This window comes from Hemicordylus capensis, chromosome 2 (genome assembly GCF_027244095.1).
Source record: "Hemicordylus capensis ecotype Gifberg chromosome 2, rHemCap1.1.pri, whole genome shotgun sequence".
NCBI lineage: Eukaryota > Metazoa > Chordata > Lepidosauria > Squamata > Cordylidae > Hemicordylus > Hemicordylus capensis.
The window spans coordinates 165569822-165587266 of NC_069658.1; the positions used below are offsets into that span (position 1 = coordinate 165569822).

Consider the following 17445-nt stretch of genomic DNA (forward strand, 5'->3'; position numbering starts at 1 on the left):
AGCTGGATGGTTCAGATTATGAAGTTAGGTTTGAGGATTGCAACAAGTAGTATGAAGTTGGATTGCAACAATTATTGGGGTTAGAAGGTGCCTATTCTGGAAGGACGGGGGAAATTCCCCTTCAGATTCAAATGCCTGCCTCAGATTCAAATGATTGAAGTGAGCATTAGGAGCTCCCAGGGCCCATATTTCTGAAGGAAATATGAACTGCAGCAACACCTCTAGATGAAAAGCATCTTTTGGTTGTGACAACTCTGCTTTGACTGAACTCCCATATTTTGTTTGCATCTTGATGACAGTTTGAAGCAGCAGACAATCTGAATGGAATCTGTTAAATCTTTCAGACGCACAGATAATCCAGGTACTTGCTTAATTTTTATTCAATGCACAGCTTTTATTTTTATAGACAAAGTCCACATACTTTTCTCCAGCAAACATCGATTGAGAAAATCTCTCTCTCTCTCTCTCTCTCTCTCTCGGATAGGTATGTTGCTTTTAATTGTAATGGAATGTACAAACTAACAACATTTCTTAACTGACATTTTCTTCAACCTATAAAAGAATGGATTTATCGTATAAGTTGAAATTAGGTCATATGGTACATCACAAGTGTTGTTTTCCTGGTTTTCTTGCTTTTAAAATTTTATTGGTTTTTGCAATATCTTAAATATTGACTTCCCACTCACCAGTCTGTGCGATTCATTCAGTATACAAGTCAACCATTGCTATAATAATTGAAAACATATATCCTAAACATTACAAACTCAATTTTACTCTACCCGACCTGCTATTATTACTACATTTCAAACCCTGCTGAAAAATCAATATTAGAGAAATAGTTCTTTAAGTATAGTAAGAATGGTTTCCAATCTTCTTTAAAACATTCCAGGTTTTCATCCCTTATCAGTACTGTAAGTTTTGCCATCTCAGCATATTCCAAAATTTTTATCAGCCAATCTTCTTTGGAGGGCATTTCATTGTTCTTCCATTTCTGCGCATATACTATTCTAGCCGCCGTGGTTGCATACATAACAATTGTTAAATTTCTTCTGGAAAACTCTCCTTGCGTTATTACCAGCAGGAAGGATTTTGGTTTCTTAGGAAATGTCATTTAAAAAATTTCCTTCAACTCATTATATATTATATCCCAGAAAGCCTTTGCCTTCCCACAAGACCACCACATATGAAAAAAGGTTCTTTCACAGTGTCCACATTTCCAGCATTTGTTTGGAACATTTTTATACATGAACGCTAATTTTTGGCGTGTTAAATACCACCTGTACATCATCTTATAATAATTTTCTTTTAAAGTATAACATGCGGTAAACTTTAAATCCATTTTCCATAATTTCCCCCAAGCTGCCATATCTATATTATGACCCACATCTTGAGCCCATTTTATCATAGTCATTTTAACCACTTCATCTCTTGTCTCCTCCAGAAGCAGCAGCTTGTACATCTTAGAAACTAATTTTTCATCATTTTCACACAGCTCCTTCTCAAATCTTGACATTTGATCCTCAAATCCAACTTTAAGATCCTTCTTATAGATTTCATTTAACTGATGATACTGAAACCAGATTTTGTACTTCAGTTAGGGTTTTTTTTACTTACAGCCCTTTTCTTGGAAACATAACAAATCCCTATAGGTACCCCATTCAGGTTGCATATTGATCTCTTTACGTGCTAAAGCTTCAATTGGAGATAGCCATCATGGAGTTTTACATTCCAACCATTTTTTGTATTTTACCCACACTCTCATTAGACTCCTTCTCACATAGTGATTAAGAAAATCTTTATGCACTTTACTTTTATCATACCACAGATATGAATGCCATCCAAACCTTCTATCAAATCCTTTGATTGAGAAAATCTCATTCATATAGCAGTCATTTGGAACACAGTCTTGAACACAGACATGGATAACATGGAATAAATAGTTAGTAGCTCAAGTTTCTCTTCTTTGGAGTAAAGACTTGGCAAACCTCTCCAAAAACATGCTAGTTATACTTTCGTTTATGCTCATGTTCCACTACATCTGTGCTTTGCTTCCTGTTTTTAAAAAGAGAAAAAACTCATTTTCTCAAAGAAAATGTTTAATTTTTCCTTCTTTATTTCTCATACTGATAGCCTGCTCTTCCTCTAAGGACTTCAGTGCAGAATACAGGGTTATTCAACTTTATCCTCACAACAATGCTGCAAGAGAAATTAGACTGCAAGGAAGAGAAATTGACCAGGGTGCTTTCCAGATGACACACTACAACAGTGTCACTACTGTCTGTTAAGTGTGCTTCCGTACTGCCTGTGTTTCAACACTGCAAACCCTGTGCTGTCAGAAAGGTGCCATTCACATTTCTCATGACATCTTTAGGATTTTATCCTTCTGTTTTAGTCCTACAACGTTGCATGTGCATCACAAATAAATAGCTGTATTTTCCCGTTGTAGGAGGGTTGCGCAAGCTATTTTCATTTTTAAAATGATCCTGAAGCTGAAGCATTTTACTGCTGAACAGAGTGTCATCTGGAAAGCTCCCAGGGCATTTTCCAGATTACCCACTGAACAGCGGTAGTTGACTTCAGCTTAGCAAAATCGTTTTGAACTCGTAAATAGAGGTTGTTGTGCAAACTCAACACCAGGGGGAGCAGTCTTTTCTAGCTTGCATGAAACTTTTGCATCGGGAAAATACAGCTATCTATTTACAAGGTTGTAGCGCTGTATTGCAAAGAGAAAACCTGAAAGAAAGCATTGGAAATGTGGACGGCACCGTGCTGACGTGCAGGGACTGCGATGTAGAAACCCAGGCAGTGCGGAAGGACAATTAATGGCCATGGAGTTACACTGTTGTAGTGTCCAGTCTGGAAAGCATCCGGGAGGCTTTTTAGACAGCAGGCCTTACCACGAGGCTTTACTGCAAGTTTGGGGCATAACGGATATGCCGATGCAAGAAGAGGATTTTTTCACCCTGGACATCAACCGGGCTAGGTTCCAATATGGAGGGAAACCCCTGAATGGTGTGTGAAGTGCTCTCTGAAATTTTTCAGGCACTTTGGGTTAATTGGGCCGATATGTGGCCGCACACTAACCCTCCCAAAGTGAAGATGCTCCCTGAAAAAGCTCTTGCTGAAGCTGACTCAGCAAGCAACTTGATAGAGCAGCAACTTAAACCAGGTCAATTTGATCCAGGTTAATCACTCTTGCCACTATACCTGACACCAACCCGATGGCATACATTCCATTAATATATATTTTAGGGGCATAATTGGATTGTCTGTGGATTGTTGCTTCATTTTCTGAATCTAGCTAACTCCGTTTGTGCTGTTTGTAAATATATGGCAGTGCCAGGAGTATTTCCTGCATTCCCAAGAGTAGAATGCAGTCGTTCAGGAATGTCGGCCCAGTAATGCAATGAAATGAAGATGCAGAGACAGTCACAAGCTTTGCAGGCTCCCACGCATAGCTGGCTCAAAATTCACCAAATACTTTAAAATTGCTTCCCTTGTAAACACAAAACCATCTTATGTAGATTTAACGAAGTCTTTATTCAGAAACAACTCCATTTTCTCCTTCTCCTTTCCCTCCTTTTTGTTCCTGACCGCCCCCCCCCAACACTCCCGCAGGATCCCCACTTGGACAAACGTCTAGTTAACAAAACATAACCTTGACTAGATAGAATCCAAAAGATAGTGAGCGTTCTTATTCCACTAGATTCTAAACATCAAGTATTGGACCATTAGGATTAACTGGGAAGAAAACAAGAGGTACAGATTATTTTTCTTTTGCTTGTGACAGCTAGGAGTTTAGGAGCTCAATGCTGGAAACAAAAAGCAACTCCAATTATTAAATAATGGGAAAATAATGGCTAGGGTATTATCAACTTCTTGAAATTTACCTCTTATGTAGAAGGGTGGATAAGAAGGAATAACAATAATCTCAATGTTGTGAATAGATTTCTCTTGAACTGTAATATAAGCAGAAATATGATGAATTATAGATAGAAAGAAAGGATGACATATTAAGTGGGGTAGTCATATATTTCTGGTAGTAGAATATTGAGACCTATATTGTTTCAATTTTGTAATGTTTTCTATTCTTTTCTATTTCACAATAATGGAACACATGAAATTAATCAAGCTGACATACACAGCAAGGAGTCACCAGTGCTGTTGGGAATTCCCTCTGGTAGGAGAAACCCTTATTCACGATAGCAGAGTGCACAGAGGCACAACACAGCGGAATTTGCTTAGGCATGCATGTATGCTGAGAGTAAAATAACTTGGAGCTAGTTCATAGTTTCAACCAATATCAGGAGTATTTATTAGAGAACTCCATTCTAGTTAGGAAAGTGAAGAGATAGGATCTCTATCTCTCTAGCTGGATGCAGATGGATTCTGCATCTCTGCACACATGGTGCAGGGAGAGAGGAGTTTGCATGTTGCAAGGGAGAAGGAAGGGCGAGAAGAAGTGACAAGGCAGGCAGGTAGGAAGTGTCCCTGAGAGTAGCAATCTCCATTCCAAAGGGATAGTGTCAGAGCAGTAGAATAGAACAATATCGGACCTCTGAAAAGTATACAGTGTACTGTGCTTGATTGGCCAGCAAACTCGCCTGACCTGACCCCATAGAGAATCTATGGGGCATTGCCAAGAGAAGGATGAGAGACATGAGACCAAAGAATGCAGAAGAGCTGAAGGCCGCTAATGAAGCATTCTGGTCTTCCATAACACCTCATCAGTGCCACAGGCTGATAGCATCCATGCCACGCCGCATTGCGGCAGTAATTGCTGCAAAAGGGGCCCAAACCAAGTACTGAATACATATGCATGCTTATACTTTTCAGAGGTCCGATATTGTTCTGTTCTACAATCCTTGTCTTCTTGGTTCCATGTAATATTCTAATTTTCTGGGATTGTGGATTTGGGGTTTTCATGAGCTGTACGCCATGATCATCACAATTATAACAAATTAAGGCTTGACTTATCTCGCTTTGCATGTAATGCGTCTGTCTCATATATCAGTTTCACCTTTTAATTTGCATTACTGAAATTAGTGGACTTTTGCACGATATTCTAATTTTCTGAGTTTCACCTGTATATATGTATGTACAGTGAAATTCCATAGATCTGAGGAGTCCCATGAATTATGAAATGGAACACACACCCCAGCTATCATATGCTGGGCAGTGTATGGGTGACATTGTGTGCTCTTGACCCTTGTCCTTCATGGCTAATGCAGCTGCCAGGGAGGGGTAGGTAGATGGTTGGAGGTGATTATCAATGCCTCATTAAGGGAGGGCAAGATGCCATCATGCCTCAAGGAGATGATGGTGAAACCATTATTAAAAAAGCCCTCCCTTGATTCCTCCAACCTGAACAACTATAGACTGGTCTCTAATCTGCCCTTTTTGGGCAAGGTGATAGAGTGTGTGGTGGTGTTCCAGCTGCAGAGGGTCTTAGATGATACGGATTATCTGGACCCTTTTCAATCTGGCTTTCGCCCCGGATATGGGACTGAGACTGCCTTGGTCGCTCTAGTGGATAACCTACGCCGGGAACTAGACAGGGGGAGTGCGTCCCTGTTAGTTCTGCTGGACCTCTCTGCGGCATTCGATACCATCTACCATGGTATCCTTCTGGGCTGCCTCTCGAGTATGGGAATCGGAGGTACTGTGTTGCAGTGGTTCCGGTCCTTTCTTGGGGGGAGGGTCCAGAAGGTGGTGATGGGGGACTACTGCTCGGCCCCGTGGCCGTTGGCCTGTGGGGTCCCGCAGGGTTCAGTCTTATCCCCCATGCTGTTTAACATCTACATGAACCCGCTGGGAGAGGTCATCCGGGGACTTGGACGGAGTTGTCAGCAATATGCGGATGACACTCAGCAATATCTCTCCTTGTCACCTGATCCTAGGGTGGCGGTGGATGTCCTGAATCAGGGTCTGGAGGCCATGATGGGTTGGATGTGGGCTAATAAACTGAAATTGAATCCAGACAAGACGGAGGTAATGTTGGTCATTAGGAGAGCCAATCGGGATGAGGAGATTTTACCGGTTCTGGATGGAGTTGTCCTCCCCTTGAATGGAACAAGTACGCAGCTTGGGGGTATTACTGGACCTGGCTCTGCTTTTGGAAGCTCAAGTGGAGGCGGTGGCCAGGGGTTCCTTTGCACGGCTTCGGCTAGTGCACTAGCTGCGTCCCTTTCTCGAGAAGGCAGATCTGGCCACAGTTACCCATGCCTTAGTCACGTCAAGGCTGGATTACTGTAACGTGCTCTACGTGGGGCTGCCTTGAAGAACATCCGGAAACTGCAGCTAGTGCAAAATGCGGCAGCTAGGGTTTTATCCGGAGCTGCCCAGTGGGAGCACATCACACCCATTTTGAAAGAGCTGCCCTGGCAACCAGTTTGTTTCCGGGTCCAATTCAAGGTGCTGGTTTTGACCTTTAAAGCCCTAAATGGTTTGGGCCCGGGATACCTGAGGGACCGCCTGCTCCCAAGGGTTGCTGCCCGCTTGACGAGATCATCTGAGGGGGCTCTGCTCCGGGTGCCGACAATGAGGGAGACACTGTTGTCATGCACGCTGGACAGGGCCTTCTCTGTTGCTGCCCCCAGACTCTGGAATGCTCTCCCTGTGGCTATTCGCTCCTCAGTTTCCATCACAGCTTTTAGGAAAAAAAAGTCAAATCTTGCCTTTTTGCCCAGGCATTTATTTGATTCTCTGCTGCTGCTCCTTATAATCCTTATTGCTTTTATGCTTTTTGTTTAAATTTTTTAATTGGATTTAATATCCCCCCCCCCACTGATTATTTTAATTGTGTCTTTTTTACCATCTTGTGTTAAAAAACTTTTTGCTGTAAACTGCCTTGGGATTGCTTTAATGAAAGGCAGTATATAAATTTAACAATAACATAAAATAAATAAATATGCACATGTATTTATACTGCATAATGCAGCACCTGTTGGAGCAGGCCTTCTTACAAATCGGGTATAATCTTTGGAGTGATAAGGTTTTCAGTACTCAGTTTTTGAGGCCTGGAGTCTGAAGAGTGAATTTGGGACACAGACATTGCCTTCCTGAGAAGGCTTAGTTGGGTACAAGAGTCCTTCCATGTTGGATCATGGACACTTACTTTAGCTGTAATAAGGTTAGACAGAAAAAGCCCTCCCCTCTTGGAGATTACACCAGACAGCACTGCAGCAGAGAAGCCAGAAAGTGACCTCTCAGTTACCAGCAGCCTCCGTAAAGAATCCAGACTTGTCAACGTGTGTGGCGGGAGTAAAAAAGCACTCAGGTGACCAGCTGAGGAAGCTATACATGAATCATTTTTAAAATTTATTTTAAGCCCAAAATAGATTCATTATTTATTCATTATTATTTATTTATTTGATTTCTATACCGCCCTTCCAAAAATGGCTCAGGGCGGTTTACACAGAGAAATAACAACTCAATAAGATGGATCCCTGTCCCTAAAGGGCTCACAATCTAAAAAGAAACATAAGAGAGACAGCAGCAACAGTCACTGGAAGTACTGTGCTGGGGGGTGGATAGGGCCAGTTACTCTCCCCCTGCTAAATAAAGAAAATCACCATGTTAAAAGGTGCCTCTTTGCCAAGTTAGCAGGGGTAACAAGTGGGGCAAGTGGTTTCTGTAGAGATCTGTGTGGGCTTTTTAGCCAGGCTGAAAGAATCCCCTTCCACGGGGTTTTTCCTACAAGGAAAATGACGTTGCTCAGAGGCTCCCCAGAATGCTCATCCCATTGGAGGGAACACCCTTTGGTGCTGGAGGAGGAGGAGGAGGAAGAGACTGTGGGTAGAAAGTAAGGAAGAACAACAACATGGCACTTACTATGAATGCAGCTGGGAGGCCAATTCACACACTCACTCTGGGCTGATACACAAGTCAGCAATAAACACTCAGGTCATTTGGACTGTTTGCAGGGATGCACCAATCCCATCACATGGCAAGTTTGGTCACCAGGGCCAAACTAGACGTGATTTTAAGCATCTTGTTTGCGTGGTGGTTTGTTTACTGAATAGCAGTTGCGCAAGCCTGCAACTTGGATTGGGATCATGATAAAAGGTAAAATCCCAATCCCTGCATACCACAACCCCATTCTGGACACCGGCCCCTGTGACTGCTATTTACCAAATGTCATGCAGAGCCAAGCAGCCTGTTAGCTGCATGTGGGCATATGAATCAATTGCTTGATATTCAGAGAGTAGAAAGATGGTGGAAGGATTTCAGAATCAACACTGTGGGTTCAATTGGGGCTGATCCTGCAAAGCAGAAAGCACTGCCTGTTAGGGCACAAGCAGCTAAGTGATGAGGTAAGTGATGGACTAAGTGATGGACCCTAAGTGATGAGGGTCCGGTGGGCTGGGTTTCCTGTATCATCCTGATCTATGGAGCCCACACAATAGCCTGGCATCCATTGTGCTGCAAGACGCTCTGCTTGTCTCTTGCAAAGCCAGACCGAAAAATCAATATTGTGCCAGATCAGGAAGTATTCAGGGGTCAAAGAGCACATTGCCTGGAAAATGAGTTACAGATCAAAGAAGCTGCAGAGTGCCATTCGAAAGCCTCCCTAGCCTTGGCTGCCCCTCTCCTGACCTCAACACCTTACACTTCCCTAAACACACTGGGAAACTGACAAAAGGGTGCAACCAACCTTAATGACAGGAGACAGAAAGCAGCAAAGGCAGACACACACAAAACTAGCCAGTGAGCAGAGAGATGATTCAGAAAAGCAGCAAGCCACAGCAACACAGAGAGACGGAGTGGGGAAGGGCATCGTAAGGAACAGAGATTTGGGGGAGAATTTAGCCAAGAGGTTCACCGAGCCTGTTAGAAGCATGCAGGAGACACCGTGAGAGAATGGTGCTGGGTAGGGAACAGAGCATATTCATCTTCTCTAGATATGGCCCACATAGTGTGGCAAGAGGGTCAAGGAAAAGGGATTGGGAAGTGCTGTGGGGCAAAGGAGAACACAGACCCAAAGAAGTTTTACTTTGGATTCCAGCCCACATTTTTCTACCAGGTTGTGTAGGAATGGCAGAGTCCCTTTCCCTTCCGTCATCTTTTCCCCACATGCCCTTATTCCCTTACCCTAGGGCACCAAGGCCCCCTAGGGTGTGGATTACCTGTGCGTTACCCAGCATGCACTGAGACACCCCTCCAGCGATGATATCACACACAGCACAAAATGGAGGCCTGTGGAACAAGGAAGTGGCAGTTTCTTAAAAATTCTTCCCCTTGCCCCTGGTTTCCTAGATATGAAGAACCCACGAATCACCTCCCTGCCTCCTGAATGTCATGGAAAAAACGGAAACATACTGGGCTGTAATGCTGAGCATCCACTTTGCCACCTTTCCCCTTCTCCATGGAGCCTGCACCGCTGCCGCAAGGGAGCAGACGAGTAACTGAAAAGGAACCAAGGGTTTAAAAAAAGCAGGTTTTTAAATCAACCTATTTTGGGAGCTTTAGATTCATCCTTTTCCCAACTGTGACACTGAATCATAATCACCTGCTAACTAAATTTGCCCAAGACAGTCCCAATCTTCTGGTACTACTCCCTGGAAAATTGCTGACCCTATTTATCTTTTATGGGGTAATTCAAGAGGTGTTGCTATTTTAAGGTTTCAGTCGCCTCCCTAAATGTCGGAGGTTGAAGGGAGAATCGGGATTACATCATGCCAATAGGCCAGGACACCCATGGGTCTTTCCCAGGCTGGTATCCTCCTTCCATCAGGGCAGCAAGGTTCCCATATGATTCAAATCTTCTTGTGCAATATAAACATTCCTGTCATCATTGTAGTGTCATGAGGCCTGCCATGACTTTGCACATCAACAACACTGCCAGAGTAATGTATGAGTTGACCTGAACAATCTGTTGAAGTTTGTTTAAATTGAAATATCAACATTATTCAATTAACAAATCATAGCATTGATAACCATTCATAAGCATGTACAGAATCTTGGACTTTCCCATTCCAATGCTGGACAAACAATGTCCATTTAGACACAAATTTATCCATTGTATCTGGATGGCTTTAAGAGGGGTTTGGATAACTTCATGGAGGAGAGGTCTATCAATGGCTACTAGTCAGAGGGCTATGGGCCACCTCCAGCCTCAAAGGCAGGATGCCTCTGAGTACCAGTTGCATGGGAGTAACAGCAAGAGAGAGGGCATGCCCTCAACTCCTGCCTGTGGCTTCCAGCGGCATCTGGTGGGCCACTGTGTGAAACAGGATGCTGGACTAGATGGGCCTTGGGCCTGATCCAGCAGGGCTGTTCTTATGTTCTTATCCTTGCCCCTGGAATGTACAGTCTGACCAAGAACACACAAGAATTCCTGCTGTTTTTACCTGGTGAGCTGGTACTGCTGGGTGTACAGACATTATCGTCCAACCACGCACTCTGAGCCAGCGTGTCCTGCTTCTGGGGACCTTCAAGGGAACACATCAACTCTTGCACAAAAGAAATGGGAAAGAGGCCCCCATCACTAGATGTTAAGAGGGAGCTTTTAGGGTTGCTGTATCTACTCAGTTGAGACAGGGGAATTACTAGAGTGAAAGGGGCTCAGAAGACCCCACACTGACCGCCTCAATCTCCTCCTCCTCAGACGTTCCATTTTCACTCACTCTTCTGCAACAGCTCCTCACATTGGATGAGGAGTGGGACAGGGGCTGCATCACACAATATTCGGATGTCTGGCTGGAGGGGATTCTGCTGAAAGAACAGAAGCCCCAGTCACCCCCCTTGTAATAACACAGGATCAAAAAATGTTACATTCCCTTATAACAACGTAGGGATATGCAGAATGGATCATGGTCGGAACATTCTGACTGGGAACCAGCCATTTCAAGTGTTCCGAGCTCAGAGCAGAGTGCCTTCAAATGAGCTCAGAACAGAAGAACTCGAGCTCAAAACATTCAAGCAAAATGGCACTCTTCTGGCCTCTGCACACACATGGCAGCCATTTTTGTGGTCAGCACCACCATTTTGGAGTTGAAAATGGTGCTCGGAGCGTTCTGACTCAAAACAGGGTCATTCTGTCGGAACAACTGACACGACTGGTTGTTCTGACAGAACTTTCCAGGAATTTTGCATTCCATTCCGAGCTTGGGACAGAATGCAAAATCCATTTCACGCACATCCCTACAACAAAGCTTTCCTGTTGTATATAGATCTTAAAGTCTATTCTGTGAGAACAGAACTGCTCAAGCCTCTAGCTACTATGCTCAATGGCTGACATGGTGCGCAGCTTACCACCTCCATAAGGAGGATCCACTGTGGGGCTCTGCAGCCTTGAGAGGAAGTGCCAACTGGGGAAACCTGTGGAAACATAGCTTCTGCAGTTGCTGCCTCAGGGCAACCTTGGAGCTTCCTTTGAAGTCTGCGACTGCAAGAGCCCCACAACGCATCCTTACAGAGGTTGGTGGGCTGCACATCATGTCAGCCAATGTCTTCTGTATTGGTAGGTAGCAACACGGTAGGGATGACCAATTTTTCTATGCTCTACTGAAACCTTTTCCAGCCTCTCCCTTCACAGCAATATTTTGTCGGAACTCACTTGCACTTCCTGTTAGGGAATTCTGGGGAACTGGGACTGGAGGAACCATCTGACTTGAGGTCAAAGAAGGGTCCTGGACTCTCCAGTACCTTCTGTATTCTTTCAGCAACGTCTGCTAAGGAGAAATGAGAAAGAGTTTACTACACAGAGCCAGGAGTCCTTCCAAAAGAGCTAACAATTTCTATAAGGCTCATCAGCAGACGCTCCTCCAGCCCAGGCTGTGTAGGGACCATTTAGATTCTCCAGAAGCTCAAGGCCAGAGAAATTACTCCCCTTTTCACTAGTTTGACTAGTAATCTCAAGGATTCTTGACCCTTTTCTGTAGCAAACAGCACAATTTTCTATAATTATTCCTTGCACTACAAACATCGCAGCACTTTCCAGTTCTCTGCTTGTGAGACACCACAATTTTGATACGGGCTAATCTGTCAGAAGAGCCACATAGTCGGACTTCCGGTTGGATAGCTAATGAGGCTGCACGCTTCCCGACAGGGGAGACCGAGGAGGAGCAATTTAAGGGGGGTTTGAGGCTTCATAACCACCACCCCCATGCCACCCTGGATTAAAGGGTTTGGATCAAGATCTCCCACAGATTCCCCCTGAGCCGGCTCCTTAATTTAGAGCTGTGTTGAAGAGCGCAGTTCTGTTTTAAGTAGAGCGGTGGGGGCTGGGAGACATCAAGCTCACTCCTCCATCGGAAATCCTTTCGACTGAAGCTGGTTGGCATCTAATCTCTACGGTTTGGATTTAATTAATTACTTAAAGTTCAAGAAGCTCACCTCTCAGCGTGATTAAGGATAACTTGCTGGAATCGCACCTGCTTTTGTTGGAAGGACTTCACAGAACTCAAGCCGTTGCTGTAAGTGTTCTGACTATAAATCAAGGAGGGAAATTCAATCTTCTTACTAAATGCTGGGATTCAAGAACTGAACTGATGTCTAAAAGCTTTAAAGCTTTAAAAAAAACCTATATTAGTGGGAATTACTATTGCTTTTCCCCCCCACTGCTGTTTGAGAAAGTCTATGAAAGAAGCGTTTTGCTGTTTGCTATTGAATATGTCTATCATCAAGTCAGCCAATTAAAAAAAGAAGGCGTTCCACTCTACCGTGAGAAAATTAAACTGGCAGTGATGAGATATATGAGTTGTGGTGTGGAGCTTACAAGGCCCGAAAATTGGGAAACAAGAATATAAACTAAGAGCCTTTGAGGATGATGCTGTGTTCTTTTTAGAAAATCCATTGGACAAGATTGGAAGACTCTTGGAAAAAATACAACAATTTGGCCAATTGGCTGGGTTTTATATAAATAAGACTAAAACGAAGGTCTTGACTAAAAATATGGATCAGAAATCTAAGGATAGATTCTCTGAAATAAGTGAGTTGAAATTGGAGAAGAAAATTAAATGTCTGGGGGTTTGGCTGACAAATAATAATTCTTTGTTGTTCTCAAATAATTATATTAAAATATGGAATACAGTGAAAACTGATTTACAAAGATGGTCTGATATGAATTTGTCTTTAATGGGAAGAATTGCAGTGGTGAAAATGAATGTCTTGCCTAAAATGTTATTTCTTTTTCAGACTATTCCTATAATCAATACTTTAACTTGTTTTAAGCAATGGCAGAAGGACATAACTAAATTTGTTTGGCAAGGGAAAAGATCAAGAATTAATTTTAAGAATTTAACAGATGCAAAGGAAAGAGGTGGTCTTACCCTACCAGACATAAGGTTGTATTTTGATGCTGTTTGTTTGACCTGGTTGAAAAAATGGATAACATTAAGAAATCCTAGAATACTTGATTTGGAAGGATTTGATAGAAGGTTTGGATGGCATTCATATTTGTGGTATGAAAAAAGTAAAATACATAAAGACTTTCTGAATCACTATGTAAGAAGGAGTCTAATGAGGGTATGGGTAAAATATTAAAAATGGCTGGAACCTAAAACTCCGCTATGGGTATCTCTGATTGAAGCTTTAGCACGTAAAGAGGTAAATATCCAATCACAATGGGGTACTTAGAGGGATCTGTTATATTTTCAAGGAAAGGGCTGTAAGTTAAAAAGTATAATTGAAGTACAAAATTTGGTTAGTGATTGGTTTCAGTACCATCAGCTAAACGAAGTTTATAAGAAGGATCTTAAAGTTGGATTTGAGGATCAGATGTTGAGATTTGAGAAGGAGCTGTGTGAAAATGATGAAAAATTAGTTTCTAAAATGTATAAGCTCTTGCTTTTGGAGGAGACAAGAGACGAAGTGGTTAAAATGACTATGGTAAAATGGGCCCAAGATGTGGGGTGCAATATAGAAATGGCAGCCTGGGAAAAATTATGGAAAACTGATTTAAAGTTCACTGCATGTTATGTTTTAAAAGAAAATTATTATAAAATGATGTATAGGTGGTATTTGACACCTAAAAAAATGGCATTAATGTATAAAAATGTTTCAAACAAATGTTGGAAATGTGGACACTCTGAAGGAACCTTTTTTCATATGTGGTGGTCTTGTAGGAAGGCTAAGGCCTTTTGGGACATGATATATAATGAATTAAAGAAAATATTTAAAACGACATTTCCTAAGAAGCCAGAATCCTTCCTGCTGGGAATAACACAAGGAGTGTTTTCTAAAACTAACTTAACATTCTTTAAGTATGCTACCACGGCGGCCAGAATAATATATGCACAGAAATGGAAGAGCAATGAACTGCCTTCAAAAGAAGATTGGCTGATACAAATTTTGGAATATGCGGAGATGGCAAAACTTACAGTATTGATAAGAGACCAAAATTTGGAATGCTTTAAAGAAGATTGGAAACCATTTTTATTGTATTTAAAGAACTATTTTGTAAAATATTGATTTTACCACAGGGTTTGAAATTTAGTAATATTAGCAGGTTGAGTAGATCAAAATTGTGTTTGTAAAGTTTAAATCTATGTTTTGAATTATTATTATAGCAAGGGTTAACTCTATAGTTGGTGATTCACGAGGAGGTGTGAGCGGGAAGTCCTTATTTGTTTAATGTGTTGTGATTGATTATTCTTAAAATTAATAAAAATTTAATTTTTTAAAAAAAGAAGAAGAAGAGCCACATAGTCACATTTCCTCTCTGCAATTATGTGTTTAGTGGTACCATAGAGAGAGGAAACCTGACTGGTAGGGAAGAGGGTTGTTGTTGTTTTGTTTAAAGGTCATTTAAATCTCTCTTGGCTTTGTCCGTTTGTTCTTTCCAATTAAGCTGAAGAAGGGCAAATGCACTCTAGTCGTTAGGAGTATGCCAGAAATTGTTACATGTAGCCAGAAATTTGGCTTTGTACTGCTCCCCATTCTCATGGACAGTCAGACAAGACACAAGTTTGACATAATACAAGGTGGATCCGATTTAGATATTCCAGCCCTCATGACTGTAAGGAGAAGGGATGGACACACACACACACACACACACACACACACACACACACAGAGACGTACTTTCTTTGCAACTAAAACTGAGCATTACTCTTGGAGAGCAAGGCAGGCCAGCTGCTGCAACTTTGGTTTGTAGACTCCACTGTCACAGTGGAGGGTCAAATTAGAAGTGATGCAAGAGAAATCTCTGTTACTTTAATGCTGCCGAGTGGGGAAGCTGGTCTTGTGGTAGCAAGCAAGACTTCTCCCCTTAGCCAAGCAGGGTCCGCCCTGGTTGCATCTGAATGGGAGACTTGATGTGTGAGCACTGTAAGATATTCCCCTCCGGGGATGGAGCCACTCTGGGAAGAGGAGAAGGTTTCAAGTTCCCTCCCTGGCTTCTCCAAGACAGGGCTGAGAGAGATTCCTGCCTGCAACCTTGGAGGAGCCACTGCCAGTCTGTGAAGACACTACTGAGTAAGCTAGATAGGCCAATGGTCTGACTCAGTATATGGCAGCTTCCTATGTTCCTAATTTAAATTTGACCAGAGCAGTAGCACTGAGGGAGCCGGAGGTGATTAACGCCTTCCCTACAGGCCCTTTGCTTGATCAAAAACATTCTATCCAGTTGGTTTTCTTCTGGCTGGGAAAGATACAGTGGCCGACATCCCCACTAATGAAGTACGCACACTTCAAGAGACTGCGGGGCCATGACAGGAGCCCTTACACAAGTCCCAGCCAGCAATGCGTTTCCAATCTTGCAGAGCCCTTCTGGAGTGTGCGGAGTGCTCTGGATTCTAAGGGCTCTGGATCAACAGGGTGCGTGCAGGAGGAAAGGGGGGAACTCTTCAAGGGCTCCCAACCTGCCCTTCAGTCCCTTGAAGCACACACACACACTTTGTTAGTCAGGATGTCAGCTGGTGATCTGAGATGCTGGGAGAAAGTAAGGAGGAGCAGAATTAAGAATGGGGAAATAGCCCACGGGGAAAGGGCTAAACACCCCTTCTTCCCCCTGCTGCTGCTCTCATCAAACTTGGAGTTTACACTTAGTTCAAAATAAAAAACTGAAACAGATGCTGCATGTGTCTTCAATGTCTTATCTAGTTTGCTCCACAGACTCTAGCTATTCTTATGTGATGTTCACACTATGTGTTGTTCACATAATGAAAATAAATATGTGGTGGTGGTGGGACTTGGAAGGCCATATAATGCCTGATTTTTGCTATTTTGTTACTGCCCATGTAACAGGAATCTTAATTTACTTCTGTCGCTCTTGGAGCAAATGAAAAAACCTCCATTTTTGCCCATAGGTGGGGCAAAGGGATGACAACACACTTTTGGGAAGGGACTGTGAGTAAAATAAGGGTCATTCTGCCCCTGCTTACTATTACTGAGTATACTCTTAAACCCTAATCCATGAGATGACAGACGTATGACAGAGAAAGGGGGCAAGTTTCAGGAGCACAGTGTGGTGTTGAACTGCTGTACAAGTTCTTTCTAAAAACTCCTGAGACCCTTCCAAAGCTGTTTGCAGTGCAGCAAATGGGGCTATTATTAAGTCAGAATATCACTTTTCCCTGGCACACACACAAAAGACTCTTACAATCGCAGCTGCAAACTTTGGAAAAGCCTCTTTACTTAGCATAGCGTGCTTCAATCTCACCAGAAACTTTTGTTATTTTATAATTTGAAAGTAACAATCCCATTCTGGTCAGCTGCAAAAAGGAAAGGTCAAATTTTGCCACAAATTATAATACAGATTATCTATGTCCTTCTTCCCGTCATAAAACTCAAAATCCCTTCACCATTTGAGAAAATTTGATTCTTTGGACTTATCTTCCACTTTTGCATCATTTTCCATCTCCTAGGATGAAAACATGTAATAGGCGGTTGTTTTTCATCCAAAAAGAAGGTGGTACAATCGTTATGATTGCCCATGACATGCACTGTCATTTTGCCACTGTTTGACCAGAGAAGACAGTGGGATAAAAGAGAAGAGCATGGAAGATTATGGGGAATGATCTTCTATTGGTACCACCTTCACCTCTCTTACGAACTATTCAGTGTTCCCTCTAACAGGGATTCCCAGAGGTTGTTGACTACAACTCCCATAATCCCCAAGCAGAAACTGTCACAGCTGGGGATTCTGGGAGTTGTACTCAACAACCGCTGGGAATCCCTGTTAGAAGGAACACTGGAACCATTGCCTTCTCTTCAGCCCCAGCCATTTGTTCCCCTCTCTCTCCCCCAAATCCAGACTCTCAGTTCCACCTGGTGCCATCTTATCCTATTTTATCTAGAACTGGTTTTCTAGGGTGTTGTTTTTTTTCATGTCATCAATTTGGAAACAAGATCACACAATACTAACAACTCTCTCCGGTTATTGCTCTATTCCCCCCCCCCCATTTTAATATACAGAAAAGCTAGCCAAGTCAGAGAACTCCTAAACATGTAAATAGCAAAAACCTGCACAAAAAGTGCCACATGCAAGTTTCAAATAAT

General features: G+C 42.7%; 1 long non-coding RNA gene across 2 annotated transcripts; it reads right to left on the reverse strand.

Moving 5' to 3' along the window:
- Positions 1–455: 455 nt before the first annotated feature.
- Positions 456–12569, reverse strand: LOC128341906 (uncharacterized). 2 transcript variants are annotated; one of them, XR_008314654.1, is made up of 8 exons: positions 12340–12569; positions 11561–11675; positions 10587–10713; positions 10353–10433; positions 9322–9407; positions 9129–9198; positions 3891–3959; positions 456–552 (listed from the first exon to the last, which is right to left on the reverse strand). It is a non-coding gene; the product is annotated as an uncharacterized LOC128341906 (long non-coding RNA). The 2 variants fall into 2 exon arrangements; XR_008314653.1 differs by having other exon boundaries at positions 10587–10716.
- Positions 12570–17445: the final 4876 nt, after the last annotated feature.